Raw genomic sequence first — 14,276 nt, 5'->3', positions numbered from 1 at the left:
TGAATTGTGACCACCGAAACAGCTTGCTTTAAATGAAATAATATAATTTTTTTACATTTGATATATTTAGACATGACATAGACATAGACATTTTTGTTTTCATCTAAAACATATAAATCATACAAACAATTTACCATTAACAGCCACTCTTAAGACAAAAGAGTCCTGACTGTGGCCACAATTCTAACCATCATGATTCTGCTATATCATATCTTCATATCTTTCCCCTTCATATTCAATATAAAAAATAAAAGGAAGGCATTTCAATAAGTACCTCATATTTCTGTTATCGGCTAATTAAACATAATTTAATCGCAAAATATTTTGTAAAAAAACTCAAAGTATTTCTATCCCCTCCCCGCTCTGAAAAAATAGCAACGTAGACGGTATGTCTTTCTAAATTAACATAATTCCTCACAGTTGAATTTATTTTGAGTTTTTAGTCAGTTTTATCGTTTTGTAAGCTTCTATCCTTAAAAAAGACTTATTAGAAAGCTAAGGAAATTTTTCTCAGGTAAATTCTGCTACTATCAGTAATTTCTCCTTGCTTTCATAAGTTTGCATGACGTCATATTTTGTATGAAGCCATTCTAGGTTGTATAAACCTGAAATGGCATATCACTACAGTTTGGTATAAAACATGATACAAGTGAGAAAACCATGACGTCTTTTCTACAATATATACGAGCATTCCCAGGCATTTCTCTTAGTTATTTAAAGAAAATAATACGATGAGATTTTGTGCTATTGGAATTCCAGTCGCATGTACTGGAGTAGCAATCATGTGGGCGATCAAGAAGCATAAAGAATTCTATAGGGATCAAACCTCGAAGGATAGTGAATCCAAACCAGTAAATGAGGTTCAAAATATTAATGTTCCAGCCTCAAAGGAGCCTTATCCAATCCGACAAGAAATTAAAGTTGACAGCGACACTGTGAATGACGAAATCCAAGTTGAGGAAAAAAAAGTTCAGCTGTATGAGTTTGTATGGTCAACGGTCGGCGAACCATTGGCAGAAAAGGGAATCTGTGAGCTGCTAAATTTCATATTAATAAATATATTTGAATGAGGAAATAAAAATCCAAAATATAATAAAATGTTGTAAAATATATGGAATAAAGATTGTATGATTGAAAGAAGGTTGGAAGATTGAATTGAGGTTAGATGATTGAAAGAAGGTTGGATGATTGATAGAAGGTTAGATAATTGAATAGATTCTGGATGACTGAAACAAGGTTGGATGATTTAAAGAAGGCATGATGATTGAAAGAAGATGGGATAATTAAAAGAAGACTGGATGATTTAAAGAAGGTTGGATAATTTAAAGAAGGTTGAATGATAGAAAGGAGTTTGGATGATTGAAATGAGGTGTAATGATGGAAAGATAGTTGGTTAATTTAAAGAAGGTTGGATAACTGAAAGAAAGTTGGGCTGTACGATTGAAACAGGGTTAAATTATTGAAAGAAAGCTGGGTTGTTGAAAGAAGGTTGGATGATTGAAAGAAGATTGTATGATTGAAAGAAGGTTGGAGGAATGAAAGAAAGGTTGGATGATTGAAAAAAGATTGAAGGATGGACGAAAGGCTAGATGATTGAAATTAATGTACATAATTATTGTTAAGCATAATGTTCAAGCTAATTGTTAATTTATTTATTCCTTATTTATTGCAGCAACCGTTTCCCGATGAAGAATTGCAAGGTGGAGTGTCTCCTTCAAGAAGAGCTAAACCAACTATTCCCAAAACCCTCCTCCTTCCAAAGAGAAAAAAAAACGTCTGCCAGATTCCACTAACCAACTAGTGATGTTAGCTACAGCATATTTCAATGAACCTCAGACAGAAGAGAATATTCTAGCTCAAGGTTGGGCTATGAAAATGAAGAAGCTACGCCCAGACCAAAAACGGTTTGCTGAAAAAATTATTAATGATACCCTTTTTGAAGCGGGGTTGTGCAACCTGACGAGAGAAAGAGCGCAATTTGAAGTGTACCAACGGCGGTCACCCTTGTCAACGTCATTGACATCGCCTCAATCTAATTATTCACGTTACAATTAGCAATACCATTCCTATCCTCCTTCCAGCGTCCTCATGACTTCCCCTTGTCGTCTAGCTGACTGTCCTTCCACCTCAGCTTCACAACCCACACAACTTGAAAACGCAAAAAATGCCGTTGAGTTTGCTTCGAAATTTAGCTCTATGTGAGTCGAGTTAAAAAATTTGAAAAAGTTTTGCAACGATTTTTTTATGTTTTTGGCTCTTTATTTGAATTTTTAATTGCTTTTTTTTTATCCAGTTTAATAATTCAAATAACTTAATTTCATTTTTTTCATATTTTTGTAGTGTCTTTGTTTATTTGAATTTTGTATTACTTTTTTATTCAATTTATCATCTTAAAATTTATAATTTATTTTTGTCATGTTTTTGTAAAACACATATTACCTCCTTAACCGGCGAACCTAGTAGGCATTTGAAAAAAATACCTAACTATTTAAAAAAAAATCATTTAACATCTTGGGAAATAATTTATTCACAATATCGCAAACAAATTTTCCTTAAAGCGTAAATATATTTGATAAAATGTATTCATATGTGACGAAGTGAGGATAAGGTATCTTGGGACATAGTTGATTCATAATACAGCAAACAAATTTTCCTTTCAATCTCAATGCTACTGAGCTAAAAAAAAAAAAGGAAATATATTTGATAAAATGTAATCATGTGTTACAAAGTCAGGATAAGGCATATACAGTGGAATTTGAATTGTAGGAGGGAGAGTGGGAATAGAATTTCAAAATATCCCACAAAAATAGAGAAAAGCAATTCAAATTTCAAGAGCTATAAGGAGGGTTTACGAGACAGAGCCCCCTTACCCGTCTGCGTACATGCCTGGGGACAAAATAATAAATTTTTTTATTCAAACTGCTTCCGTTGAAGTTAATTCTACATGTAAAAACTAAATTTAATAGCAAATATGTAATCAGTTTTAAGCTTAGTGAGATAGCTGAAAGCTGTTTAGAATGCTAAATACGGGTTTTGGTGTTTACCCCCCCGTAAAATACCCCCCTTCGCGCAAAATTACCTCTTTGGAAAATTTCCCAATACGTACAGTTGAGCAGCCAAAGAGAAAGCACAAAATAGGTACCTCAAAATGTCGATCAGAGGACCTAAGGGGCAACAGAGGGACCAAATGTCAAAAATAGTTTAATGACAGCGGCTGTTTGGTCTCCAGTAGCTTTCGACTTATACAATAAGGACTAAGACTTTCCAATTCAGATCGAGCAAGCATCTTCTTCAATTTCTGCGACCATTAGGCAGAGATTGGGATGAGGAAGGGATATTCTCCCTCCTATACAAAATAAACTCTGCTTATTTTGGGGTTTAATGTTAGTGAGGATAAAAAAAGAAACTGCTTGAAAATAAATAAAAATAAGAGAAGACAAGTATGCAAAAAATCGAGAAAGGCTAATTAAACATAATTTAATCGCAAAATATTTTGTAAAAAAACTCAAAAGAATTTCTATCCCCTCCCCGCTCTGAAAAAATAGCAACGTAGACGGCTTGTCTTTCTAAATTAACATAATTCATCACAATTCAATGTATTTTGAGTTTTTAGTCGGTTTTATCGTTTTTTAAACTTCTATCCTTAAAAAAGACTTATTAGAAAGCTAAGGAAATTTTTCTCAGGTAAATTCTGCTACTATCAGTAATTTCTCCTTGCTTTCATAAGTTTGCATGACGTCATATTTTGTATGAAGCCATTCTAGGTTGTATAAACCTGAAATGGCATATCACTACAGATAATATGACGTCACTCTTGGTATAAAACATGATACAAGTGAGAAAACCATGACGTCTTTTCTACAATATATACGAGCATTCCCAGGCATGACTGACGAAATCAAAGTTGAGGAAAAAAAAAGTTCAGCTTGTTGGCAGAACTTGAACCATTGGCAGAACAGGGAATGTGTGAGCTGCTAAATTTCATATTAATAAATATATTTTAATGAGGCAATAAAAATCCAAAATATAATAAAATGTTGTAAAATATTTGGAATAAAGATTATATGATTGAAAGAAGGTCGGAAGATAGAATTAAGGTTAGATGATTGAAAGAAGGTTGGATGATTGATAGAAGGTTAGATAATTGAATAGATTCTGGATGACTGAAACAAGGTTGGATGATTTAAAGAAGGTATGATGATTGAAAGAAGATAGGATAATTAAAAGAAGACTGGATGATTTAAAGAATCATCATTCAAAGAATAATTGAAAGAAGATTGTATGATTGAAAGAAGGTTGGAGGACTGAAAGAAAGGTTGGAAGATTGAAAAAAGATTGAAGGATGGACGAAAGGTTAGATGATTGAAAAGAAGTTGGATGATTGATATAAGGTTGAATAATTAAAAGAAGGTTGAATAAGTAAAAAAAAAATTGGATGAATGAAAGAATTTTGTATGATTGAAAGAAGATTGGATGATTGAAAGAAGGTTGGATGATTGAAAGAAGGTTGGATGATTTAAAGAAGGTATGATGATTGAAAGAAGATAGGATAATTAAAAGAAGACTGGATGATCCAAAGAAGGTTGGATAATTTAAAGAAGGTTGAATGATAGAAAGGAGTTGCTGTTTAATTACAAGTAGCAGTTTAAGGCCTAAAAACACGCATCCATGATCTTTGTTCTGACAAGAAACACAAAATTCCACAGTTTTGCAGATAGGAGTTAGAAACCTTATGAGAAGGGTTCACGACATTTCTGATGGGGTTCGGGCTCTTTTTTAAAAGTGCTATAATTTTCTTTTTGTAATAAATTTTTACTGATTTTAGGACCATTTTTCGATACGGTTGCCCCTGAGGAAAAATAATGATCAAATAATAATAAACACGCATCCATGATCTTTGTTCTGACAAGAAACACAAAATTCCACAGTTTTGCAGATAGGAGTCGGAATCCTTATGAGAAGGGTTCTCTTATATGCTGATTCTGATGGTGTGATTTTGATTAGGATTGATTGACTTTGTAAGGTTGTTTCCCCCCTTTTTCAAAAATCGGATAAATATTCTCAGGCTCGTTGCTTTTGGTTAATAACATTAAACTTTATGGATTTTATATATTTGGAATCAAATAAAGAGTCAATTCTTTTGAGACATCTATTGCTATCACAATACTGTTTTTAGAGTTCCGGTTACTATTTGGCCGAGTTACGCCTTGCTTACAGTTAGGTACCACAGTTTTGCAGATAGGAGTTGGAAACCTTATGAGAAGGGTTCTCTGATATGCCGATTCTGATGGTGTGATTTTGATCAGGATTGATTGACTTTGTAAGGTTGTTTCCCCCTTTTTCAAAAATCGGATAAATATTCTTAGGCTCGTTGCTTTTGGTTAATAATATTAAACTTTATGGATTTTATATATTTGGAATCAAATAAAGAGTCAATTCTTTTGAGACATCTATTGCTATCACAATACTGTTTTTAGAGTTCCGGTTACTATTTGGCCGAGTTACGCCTTGCTTACAGTTAGGTACCACGCACTGTTTGACTCAAGATAAATAAATAAAAGTGGTTAGTGCTATGTACAAGAATACCATTGCTTCGGTTAATATAGGAAATGAGCTTAGTAGTTGAGGTTAGGTTAGTGAGTAATCCGATGGGAACAAGAATCAGCTGAGCAGGGAATCAAATGGGGAAGCAATACTCCTGGCCTTAGATTGTGCTGAGGACTTAAGCATTCTAGCTGAAAATATTAGCAATATGAATGGACTTATAGAGATTTTCCTGATACAGGATGCAAGAATAGGTTTCAAAATTAATCTTAATTAATTGGATCTAGAGTAATGCTCTAGGGTGATGTTTTGAATCTAGAGAGAGATTCCAAATTAATTGGAATCTAGAGTGTTGACAGTACCCGACTGTCAGAAAAATAGCTGTACGAAAAATGCGGTTCAATTTGTCTTCTTAGGGCTATAAGGAAAGATAGGTTGAGATGGCTGGAGCACGTTCTGTGGATGAAGGATTGTCAAAGATTATCCTTGTCGGCCAACCGTCATGGAACATATGATAAGCATGTCGCCTCAAATGGGGTGGGAGGATGTCGTAAGAAAAGATTTGAGAGAAATGTGAATTACCTGGAAGGGTGTGATGAGAAAGGCTTTGAATAGATTTTGGTGGAAGAGGAGCGTGCGCTGATGAGATGGCCTCGTTCGGTTTGGTGCTGTAGTGGGTTGTCAGTAGTACTAATTCTATGTTTTATTCTTCCCTTGCCTTTCCATTCCGGACTTAAAGTACACTTTTTGGGTGCCACATAACATTTTATGATGACTTTATAAAATCTAATTTATTAAAAGATATAAAAACTAGATTTTAAAAGAGCCCTTACACAGCTCTTTATGATGTTTTAGTGCCTCACTAGCTTCGGAGAAAAAAATAAGAAAAAAAATCCTAAATAAAGTACAAATAGAAATCTTTTCTCTGGAAAGTTTTTAAAAAAAAAATGTATTTTTAAATTCGACCGAAGTTCACTCTTTCCTAGGTTACATCTTTCGCTGTGACCACGATGAGTTTATGGTGAAAAGTCAGTAAGTGCGCACTGCAAGTGGTGTCAAATTGGTTGGACTTTCAGAAATGGGAGAAGAGGGGTTTTGAAAGATGTTTAAAATGTAAGTAGCGGCAATGAGCTGTTTTATAGCTATGACTGCTATTTCTTGTTGTCACTTTGTCCATTGGTCGTGAATAAAGATGGGTAGTGTATAAGAAGCTTGGTGCTAATGTTATACATATTTTTCCTCGACATATTTCCAGAAACTTGCCAGTTTAATTGGTTCTTCTTACAAATTATTACCGAATATTCAAGGAAAACGCTTAAAAGAGCCTTTGTATGAAGCCAAAGGTGTTCCGTGTGCAATTTCGGATGTGCTAGTTTTTTATCGAAGTTCATGGTAAACTTTGTCGACATTTTCCGTCAACTATTGAATGTTCGTTGTAGTACTTAAATTTTGCATTTCCGACTTTTATGCAAAATTCAAATATATTTATAATTTACTTTTCTAGAAATACTTGCACTTGTATTTTTAACGACCCTCTTTAATATCTGCCTGTTGAAAACGATTACCAAAAATTGTTAAAACTGTTTTGAAACAATCGTAAAAACTTACTTATCTCAGCAAAAGAAGTGCATTACTTCTCTTTGGTGCTATATGTTTTAAGTTCCCATATTTTAGTGCACTAGTCTTTTCTTCTGCTCCACTGCTGCTCTTTCTTAGTCGATTAAAAATCTGGAGGTATAAAATATCCTATATTAGGGCTAAAATATATATTTGGAGTTTTAGTAGCATTTGTGCTGGATCAAGAAGAGGTCTGAGGCAGATAGTGGTTAAACGTGGCGTACGCCACATGTTAATTTTCACTTGAAAAGTTCTTTTGAAGAAATAAATAATTAATTAGTTATTTTTATTCCACTAATTCTATTAATTAATATTTTATGATTAATGCATATTAAATAATAAAAAAATCTTAGGTCCGTTTTCCGGTTTTCACTTTAAACGGCATAGTTCAGCTTCCCCACGCACACTGCATTTTATGAAAAATATTCTTCTTAGTTAGTCTTACATTGTTCAATGTTTATCTTTCTTTTCACTCATTTATATATTCATTTTATTCTTCAGAAAACTCACATGCAAAACATAACGTACAAACTACAACGCTATTAGAGATGATAATATATGTTTACATAGTTAGTAATACAATAGACACCTATGTAACAAAGCAAACACCAATACAATGAACCCTTATAGTAAAATAAATGAAAAAACAAGATTTTTTTAACTGAAAGTAAGGAGTGACATTAAAACTTAAAACGAACAGAAATTATTCTGTATATGAAAGGGTCTGTCCCCTCCTCAACGCCCTGCTTTTTACGCTAAAGTTTGACTCTCTTTCGCAGCTCTACTTTTTAAAATAATAATAAATGCCTCTCCAGATTTCGGAACCTAAAAGGAAGGAAGAAAAATAGATAAATCTAACTCATAGTTACATAAAAAATAAATAAATATAAAAATTAATGTACATAAATATTGTTAAGCATAATGTTCAAGCTAATTGTTAATTTATTTATTCCTTATTTATTGCAGCAACCGTTTCCCGCTGAAGAATTGCAAGGTGAAGTGTCTCCTTCAAGAAGAGCTAAACCAACTAATCCCAAAACCCTCCTCCTTCCAAAGAGAAAAAAACGTCTGCCAGATTCCACTAACCAACTAGTGATGTTAGCTACAGCATGTTTCAATGAACCTCAGACAGAAGAGAATATTCTAGCTCAAGGTTGGGCTATGAAAATGAAGAAGCTACGCCCAGACCAAAAACTGTTTGCTGAAAAAATTATTAATGATACCCTTTTTGAAGTGGGGTTGTGCAACCTGACGAGAGAAAGAGCGCAATTTGAAGTGTACCAACAGCGGTCACCCTTGTCAACGTCATTGACATCACCTCAATCTAATTATTCACGTTACAATTGGCAATACCATCCCTATCCTCCTTCCAACGTCCTCATGACTTCCCCTTGTCGTCTAGCTGACCGTCCTTCCACCTCAGCTTCACAACCCACACAACTTAAAAACGCAGAAAATACTGTTGAGTTTGCTTCGAAATTAAGCTCTATGTGAGTCGAGTTAAAAAATTGAAAAAGTTTTACAACGATTTTTTTATTTTTTGGCTCTTTATTTGAATTTTTAATTGCTTTTTTATCCAGTTTAATAATTCAAATGACTTAATTTCATTTTTTTCATATTTTTGTAGTGTCTTTGTTTATTTGAATTGTATTACTTTTTTATTAAATTTATCATCTTAAGTTTTATAATTTATTTTTGTCATGTTTTTGTAAAACAAATATTACCTCCTTAACCGGCGAACCTAGTAGGCATTTGAAAAAAAACACCTAAATATTTAAAAAAAATCGTTTAACATCTAGGAAAATAATTTATTCACAATATCGCAAACAAATTTTCCTTCCAATTTCAATATTACTGAGCTAAAAAAAAGAAAAAGAAAAAAAAGAAAAAAAGCGTAAATATATTTGATAAAATGTATTCATATGTGACGAAGTGAGGATAGGGTATATACAGCGGAATTTTAATTCTAGGAGGGGGAGGGGAGTAGAAAAGCAGCTTAAATTTCAAGATCTATAAGGAGAGTTTACGAGACAGAGCCCCCAATACCCGTCTGCGTACATGGCAGGGGACAAAATAATAATTTTTTTTTATTGACACTGCTTCCATTGAAGTTAATTTTTCTTGTAAAAACTAAATTTTATAGCAAATATGTAATCATATTTGGTACTAGCTCTTTCAATTTTCAATCGAATGGCCCCCCTTGAAGTTTCTAAGACAACTCCCTCTATACAAAGTGCCCTGGTTTAAACAAACAGAAATAAATAAATAGTATATTGTGCCCAAATTGCTCTTTACTTAGGGAGCGCTATTGCACTGCCTATGATATGCCCAATCAGCTTCGCAAGGCTAATAATAATAAAAAAAAAAATCGTCTGTCGTTATATCTTGGGACATAGTTGATTCATAATACCGCAAACAAATTTTCCTTTCAATCTCAATGCTACTGAGCTAATAAAAAAAAAAGAAAAAAAAAGAGGAAATATATTTGATAAAATGTAATCATGTGTTACAAAGTCAGGATAAGGTATATACAGTGGAATTTGAATTGTAGGAGGGAGAGTGGGAATAGAACTTCAAAATATCCCACAAAAATAGAGAAAAGCAATTCAAATTTCAAGAGCTATAAGGAGGGTTTACGAGACAGAGCCCCTTTACCCGTCTGCGTACATGCCTGGGGACAAAATAATATTTTTTTTTATTCAAACTGCTTCCGTTGAAGTTAATTCTACATGTAAAAACTAAATTTAATAGCAAATATGTAATCAGTTTTAAGCTTAGTGAGGTAGCTGAAAGCTGTTTAGAATGCTAAATACGGGTCTGGGTGTTTACCCCCCGTAAAATACCCCCCTTCGCGCAAAATTACCTCTGAGGAAAATTTCCCAATACGTACAACTGAGCAGCCAAAGAGAAAGCATAAAATAGGTACCTCAAAATGTCGATCAGATGTCCTAAGGGGCACCAAAAGGACCAAATGTCAAAAATAGTTTAATGACAGCGGCTATTTGGTCTCCAGTAGCTTTCGACTTTTAAAATAAGGACTAAAACTTTCCAATTCAGATCGAGCAAGCATCTTCTTCAATTTCTTCGACCATTAGGCAGAGATTGGGATGAGGAAGGGACATTCTCCCTCCTATACGAAATAAACTCTGCTTATTTTGGGGTTTAATGTTAATGGATAAAAAAAAGAAACTGCTTGAAAATAAATTAAAATAAGAGAAAGAAATAGTACATATTAATTGTGAGATGAACGTAGATCTGACATACCTTACAGCTCATAGAATTTTCTTCCTGTTCTTCCAACCTTTTTTCAAGTATGAGAAAATACATACAAGTATGGAAAAAATCGAGAAAGAAAGAAAATTATCATCCCCCTATATTTTTAAAATATGTATGCCCCTCCCAAATATTTTGTGAATTGTGACCGCCTCAAAGGAGCCTTATCCAATCCGACAAGAAATTAAAGTTGACAGTGACACTCTGACTGACGAAATCCAAGTTGAGGAAAAAAAAGTTCAGCTGTATGAGTTAAGCTTGTCAACGGTCGGCGAACCATTGGCAGAAAAGGGAATCTGTGAGCTGCTAAATTTCATATTAACAAATATATTTGAATGAGGAAATAAAAATCCAAAATATAATAAAATGTTGTAAAATATTTGGAATAAAGATTGTATGATTGGAAGAAGGTCAGAAGATTGAATTGAGGTTAGATGATTGAAAGAAGGTTGGATGATTGATAGAAGGTTAGATAATTGAATAGATTCTGGATGACTGAAACAAGGTTGGAGGATTTAAAGAAGGTATGATGGTTGAAGATAGGATAATTAAACGAAGACCGGATGATTTAAAGAATCATGATTTAAAGAATAATTGAAAGAAGATTGTATGATTGAAAGAAGGTTGGAGGAATGAAAGAAAGGTTAGATGATTGAAAAAAGATTGAAGGATGGACAAAAGGTTAGATGATTGAAATGAAGTTGGATGATTGATATAAGGTTGAATAATTAAAAGAAGGTTGAATAAGTAAAAAAAAATTGGATGAATGAAAGAATTTTGTATGATTGAAAGAAGATTGGATGATTGAAAGAAGGTTTAATGATTGAAAGGAGGCTGGATGATTGAAAGAAGGTTGGATGATTGAAAGAAGGTATGATGATTGAAAGAAGATAGGATAATTAAAAGAAGACTGGATGATCTAAAGAAGGTTGGATAATTTAAAGAAGGTTGAATGATAGAAAGGAGTTGCAGTTTAAGGCCTAAAAACACGCATCCATGATCTTTGTTCTGACAAGAAACACAAAATTCCACAGTTTTGCAGATAGGAGTTGGAAACCTTATGAGAAGGGTTCACGACATTTCTGATGGGGTTCGGGCTCTTTTTTAAAAGTGCTATAATTTTCTTTTTGTAATAAATTTTTACTGATTTTAGGACTATTTTTCGATACGGTTGCCCCTGGGGAAAAATAATGATCAAATAATAATAAACACGGATCCATGATCTTTGTTCTGACAAGACACACAATATTCCACAGTTTTGCAGATAGGAGTCGGAAACCTTATGAGAAGGGTTCTCTGATATGCTGATTCTGATGGTGTGATTTTGATTAGGATTGATTGACTTTGTGAGGTTGTTTCCCCCCTTTTTAAAAAATCGGATAAATATTCTCAGGCTAGTTGCTTTTGGTTAATAACATTAAACTTTATGGATTTTATATATCTGGAATCAAATAAAGAGTCAATTCTTTTGAGACATCTATTGCTATCACAATACTGTTTTTAGAGTTCCGGTTACTATTTGGCCGAGTTACGCCTTGCTTACAGTTAGGTACCACAGTTTTGCAGATAGAAGTTAGAAACCTTATGAGAAGGGTTCTCTGATATGCTGATTCTGATGGTGTGATTTTGATTAGGATTGATTGGCTTTGTAAGGTTGTTTCCCCTTTTTTCAAAAATCGGATAAATATTCTTAGGCTCGTTGCTTTTGGTTAATAATATTAAACTTTATGGATTTTATATATTTGGAATCAAATAAAGAGTCAATTCTTTTGAGACATCTATTGCTATCACAAAACTGTTTTTAGAGTTCCGGTTACTATTTGGCCGAGTTACGCCTTGCTTACAGTTAGGTACCACGCACTGTTTGACTCAAGATAAATAAATAAAAGTGGTTAGTGCTATGTACAAGAATACCATTTCTTCGGCTAATATAGGAAATGAGCTTAGTAGTTGAGGTTAGGTTCGTGAGGAATCCGATGGGAATAAGAATCAGCTGAGCAGGGAATCAAATGGGGAAGCAAAACTCCTGGCCTTAGATTGTGCTGAGGACTTAAGCATTCTAGTTGAAAATAGTAGCAATATGAATGGACTTATAGAAATTTTCCTAGTCCAGGATGCAAGAATAGGTTTCAAAATTAATCTTAATCAATTGGATCTAGAGTAATGTTCTAGAGTGATGTTTTGAATCTAGAGAGAGATTCCAAATTAATTGGAATCTAGAGTGTTGACAGTACCCGACTGTCAGAAAAATAGCTGTACGAAAAATGCGGTTCAATTTGTCTTTCTTAGGGCTATAAGGAAAGATAGGTTGAGATGGCTAGAGCACGTTCTGCGGATGAAGGATATACATTGTCAAAGATTGTCCTTGTTGGCCAACCGTCTTGGAACATATAATAAGCACATATGTCGCCTCATATATTCGACATATGTCGAATGGGGTGGATGTCGTAAGAAAAGATTTGAGGGAAATGTGAATTACCTGGAAGGGTGTGATGAGAAAGGCTTTGAATAAATTGAGGTGGAAGAGGAGCGTGCGTTGATGAGATGGCCTCGTTCGAATTGGTGCTGTAGTGGGTTGTCAGTAGCACTAATTTTAAGTTTTATTCTTCCCTTACCTTTCCGTTCCGGACTTAAAGTACACTTTTTGGGTGCCATAGAACATTTTATGAGGACTTCATAAAATCTAATTTATTAAAAGATATAAAACTAGATTTTAAAAGAGCCCTTACACAGCTCTTTATAATGTTTTAGTGAAAATAAAGATAAAAAAAAAATAAAGTAAAATTTTTATCAAACTTTATCAAACTACCAAACTTTGACAACAAAGCAAAATGAAATAATATTATAATGTGTCCCTAAAAAAATAATATTTTAAATCTATTAAGAGCAAAATTTCACTGTTATTTTATGTTAAATTTTGTAATAAGTAAAAAAGATAATATTTGTAATTCAGTTCAGTTCCTTTCTTTATTACAACAAATATTTACAATAGCACTATAGGCTCCATGGCCCATAGTAGGGGGGCTAAATAACGCAAAATTTAAAACACATAAACAAAAGAATTCATTTCATAAAGTTTATACAATAATAAAAAAAAACTCGAGCAACAAGAGAAGACACCACTCCCGTATCGATCCCAACATTTAAAACCTATCGATCCTTTGACCCCATCCAGTGCATAGGGCAAAAACAGCTACTATCCATCCCAAAAAATTGCTGCCCCATGATTCCTTGTTGAAAAACATTTCCCTTGTTGAAATAAGGAATAATCCTTATTTCTTAAATAGGAAATAGGAATAAGGAATAGAAGAAACAGAAATAGGAAAAATAAGAAGTCGAAGAAGAAATAAGAACATTCAGTTCTGGAAGATGAAAAATCCTATACCTCATTACATAATAATATTTTCCTATACCATATTACATGAATAAAACCTCAAAATTGACGTCTAAGAGAATTTCTCTGTGACCAAAAGAGGAAATGGTAAGAGAAAATGAGAGCAATAAGCAACGCTATCTAGCTAAAAAAAAAAAAATCAACATCATACAAGTTTCATCAAAATACTTATTTTTTAAAAGTAGTCTTTTCGTTTTGCCTTAACCTTGATCAAGGATGATGGAGGTATTTCTCCAAAAAATAGACCCATCTGTGCCGCGTTTGTTCTTTAACTAACATAGTCCTTCCCAAATTTACTTCTTCAACCGCCCCTTTTCATGAAAAAATATAACTCAGGGCCCCCCTGCGGATTATTTATTTTAATAGCAAATTTTAATAGCAAATAAACAGAAAAGAGTAAAAATAATAAATCTAGCTTTTTCGTAAATCATACTAAAGAAAGGAAGAA

General features: G+C 33.4%; 1 long non-coding RNA gene across 4 annotated transcripts in view; it reads right to left on the bottom strand.

Moving 5' to 3' along the window:
- The window catches only part of LOC136026143 (uncharacterized), a 99,901-nt gene that overhangs the window by 73,421 nt on the left and 12,204 nt on the right, over positions 1-14,276 (bottom strand). For all 4 annotated transcript variants that reach the window (XR_010617216.1, XR_010617215.1, XR_010617213.1 and 1 more), the window contains exons 3-4: positions 10,088-10,291; positions 7,153-7,272 (exon numbers count right to left, since the gene is read on the bottom strand). This is a non-coding gene — a long non-coding RNA (uncharacterized LOC136026143). The remainder of the gene's footprint in view (positions 1-7,152; positions 7,273-10,087; positions 10,292-14,276) is intronic.

The sequence above is a fragment of the Artemia franciscana genome, chromosome 4 (assembly GCF_032884065.1).
Source record: "Artemia franciscana chromosome 4, ASM3288406v1, whole genome shotgun sequence".
NCBI classification, from domain to species: Eukaryota; Metazoa; Arthropoda; class Branchiopoda; order Anostraca; family Artemiidae; genus Artemia; species Artemia franciscana.
This window is presented reverse-complemented; position numbering and strand designations above follow the sequence as displayed.